The following is a 3,820-nucleotide window of genomic DNA, read 5'->3' on the forward strand; positions in this document are numbered from 1 at the left end:
TGACCAAGCCTAACTAATAGCCAGAACCCCAGTTAACCCTCCGTAACACAAAGTTTAACCACACGACAGGAACTCTTTCAAACTGAGTGAAAATCATAAAGGGATCCATAACTTTACATCAATTTACTATGTTGTGCCAATACCTGCATTTACATTTAGAACAAATGATGTCATAGAACCAGCATCACACCAGTTCCAGGTGTCTCCAAGGAGACAACAGAACTTCAGTTGTGTTTGCTAAAATACACACTTTGAAACATACTGTAACACTTAGTTAACATGTCTGGTTTAGTTGAAGAATCGGCTAAGGTAAGTTTCAGGGTTGAATGGTGGGATGGCACCTGTGCTTTTTTCCCCCAACCGCTAGAATATGATTCGCACCAAACCCAAAAGAAATACTGCACAGTTCAGGAACTTCATCAACCTAGCAACTGTAAAATAAGCTTACAGTTACAATTGAAATGCCAAAAAGTTCAGAGAAAGGCACAAACTATGTTTACTTGGGGTTTCCAAAATTAAAGCTAACTAAAACTGTAATGATAAACAATCATGCTGCCAATGGACAGAGAAATATCATGTTTTTTGAATAATGTATTATTTGTTATATAGGAACCCAGTATAAGGGAATCCCTTGCGATCCTGTCTGCAGAGATAAAGGTAAGTCTTTTTTTCTCTTTAGCTCTGTCACTCCAAGAAATATAATGAACATAAATATATTTGACAATCTTTTCATAGTAATCCAAACAACTCTGCGTGTATCTGACATTTCTAATATTTATCTACCGCAGTATAACTCTTCTGGCAAGGCGATTGCTATTGTACCTTGAAAGAAAACTGATTGGAAATGTCATGTACTCTATGGTTTCTATTGATGTCAAGTAGCAAATGTTGACTGGTGATGTTATGTGAATCTTAGGAAATGGTCATTTTTCAATCGAGTCTATGTTTCTCAGAATTTGAGACAGAGAGGTCAATCTCTGCAATCCGAGCTGAGGGCATTTCTTGGAATGGAAAGGTAAGAGCAACGTGTTCTTTGATATTCTCTTAAGACTCTTCGCCAGATTTTACGATGAAAAATGTAAATAATAATAACAAACATTATTTGATATAGTGCCTTGAAAGGTGGCTTCTTTACAGAATGACAGAACCAACTACAATAAATAATACACAAGATATGCATGATGACAATACACAGTTAGAGGAGACAGTAGATGGTCATTGTCAGTGTATTCTGAAGGTAGTTTTCCAATTTTTTGGAACAGGGTAAAAGAGGCCACCTCTACTAGAATCTTTGTCCTAACCAAAAATGTAACAAAGTATAATAATAATATTAAAAAGAATAATAATAAACTTTATTTATAGAGCACCTTTCATACAAATAGTGCTTTGGTGCTTTAAAAAGCAAGCGTAAAAATAAAATATTAAAATTGAGAGATATACTTTCAGTTGTAAAGGAAAATACAGCAATACAGTAAAGCAACATACATGTCAATTAAATAAATACAAATTAGGAAAGTCGTAATAAAATAAGAACAATTAAAGAGAACTAAAAAAAGAAACAGAAATAGAAAGAACAAAGAACCACTTTAACTAAAAGCAACATTTTCAAATGTTTTTTAAAACAATGTACCGAGCTTGACTGCCTAATAAAAAGTGGAAGTGAGTTTCATAATTTAGAAGCATAAAAACAAAAAGCAGCCTCTCCACTCTTTCTGCATTTCACATGTGGTATTTGCAGTAGGCCAGTATGTGCAGATCTCAGGTCACGTATAGGAACATATGAAGACAGACATTCAGTAAGGTACAGACGTGCTAGGTCGCTTAAAGCTTTAAAAACAAGTAAAAGAACTTTCAAATTTATCCTAGATAATACAGGTGACCGGTGAAGTTTTTTCAAAACAGGAATGATATTCTCTTTCTTGTATTTGTTAGGATCTGTGCTACTGCATTTCGAACAAGTAGTAAGGGATTTATTGTTTTCTTGGGAAGCCCACAAAACCGAGCATTATAATCATATCCACATCAATGTGAGCAATGGAGAAGTCAAATTAACGTGTCTAAATATCATCTAGTTCTATCCCAGGGAAGAGGGCTGTTGCCTACACAGACGACAAGACACAAAACGCTCAACTGTGCAAAACACGCATAAGGACATCAGTCAGGAGGAACAAGGTAAAGTGTTTTTACTTCTTCACCATGGTCATGTAGTTTCACTCCAAGCACTGTCATATGAAATAACTGTGGAAACGACTTCCCCAACATTTTGGGTTGTTGCATTTTGCTTCAATGAATTTTAACCTTTTCTTTTAGACATTAAGAGGAAGGACACATTCACCCTTGGTAGAGATTCAGTTGTTCTATGAGATGTCAAGGTGAGAATTAACCACTTCAGGCATAAGTCAATCCACATGACTGAAAAAGGGGCAATGAACAGGATATGGGGATTTTGCTAGTTATAAAGTACAATAATCATCATTACATGATCTAAGACTACTGAAGTATAAGCTGTGTCCCTGACTGATTAATTAGCAAATTCATCTTTGTAGAGTGCAGCTACTATCTATTCAGTGGCATTTCCTTAAAACAACTGTATTCCCACATTCTGAATATGGAGTGAGATCATGTAAGAATGTTGGACTTGTAATAACTAATTGAAGGATAATAATAATCAACGAAAGTGCTTAAAAGTATCAACAAATGCCTTCAAAGTACTTGACACGTACTTTGCTTTCAAAAGTGAAACATAATTAATGCTTACGTAAGATTTCTCTTGACTTCTCAGGAGTATACTAACTCCAAGGACAAGTAACATCACAAACCATTATTTAAGTGCTGATGTTGGAGCTGCAATACTACTACCAAGACAAAAAATGATACAGGTAACACTGCTTTCAGATTTCTAAGAATTGCTAAAATAGTATGTTTACAGAGCATTCAGAGTCTCATAGAGAAAATAAGTTGAGAATATGACAAGTTCCTACCATCTCAAACACTGCCAATCTAGAACAAAAAGAAAGTACTTGAACGCCTGCAGTAATCGAACACAAACCAGAACATATCAGTGCATGACAATGAAATGTAGTCACAAAATGATTCTACCCTTTCAAGTCCCAAAAAGGACCGAGGAACTTACCGGAGGCGATACCTGGATTTCAAACAGAGTACAATGTAGCCACTGTAGGGGAGAAGATCACAGAGAGCTCTTCTCAGATTGCTCAGAGTCAGCCCCAGCACCCTGTCCTGACTGAAGCAGACAAAGTGGTCAAACAGGTAGGTAGAAATGAGTAAGGAACAGAGAGTATGGTTATTCTTGCATTGTTTGTTCGTCTGTCAAAGAAAAGAGTGCTTCTGACTTTTGTCAATGTTCATCTTTATTTTAGGAGAAGAACAAACGGTGGTATCACACTTTGCTCAAGTGTATGATGCCATGTGTGTACAGCAGACATCACCAAAGGAACAGGAGACACCTGAGTAGAGAACAAGAATATGAAAAGACTGATGAAAAAAAGCACCAGGAGAAATCCATTGAATATGCACAATCTCGTCCAGTATTTCAATGAAAAGTTTCAGTGTTGTTTTTAGTGTCGTCGTATTGCATACATTTAAAACAATGTGTCTTGTTTAATGAACAATTTCATTTACTTTAGTAAAAAGTGTTGTTTACTGTAGTCCTAGCATGGATGCAATTGTTAGAAAAAACGGGAATGAAAAACTGAATGTTTAATACAACATGGGTTTGTGTTAACCCACACACCTAAGTGAAATGTTTGATTACGTTTACAAGACATAACACATAGTTCAGTTGAGTGTGAAAGGGAAC

Source organism: Lepisosteus oculatus, unplaced genomic scaffold (assembly GCF_040954835.1).
Source record: "Lepisosteus oculatus isolate fLepOcu1 unplaced genomic scaffold, fLepOcu1.hap2 HAP2_SCAFFOLD_37, whole genome shotgun sequence".
NCBI classification, from domain to species: domain Eukaryota; kingdom Metazoa; phylum Chordata; class Actinopteri; order Semionotiformes; family Lepisosteidae; genus Lepisosteus; species Lepisosteus oculatus.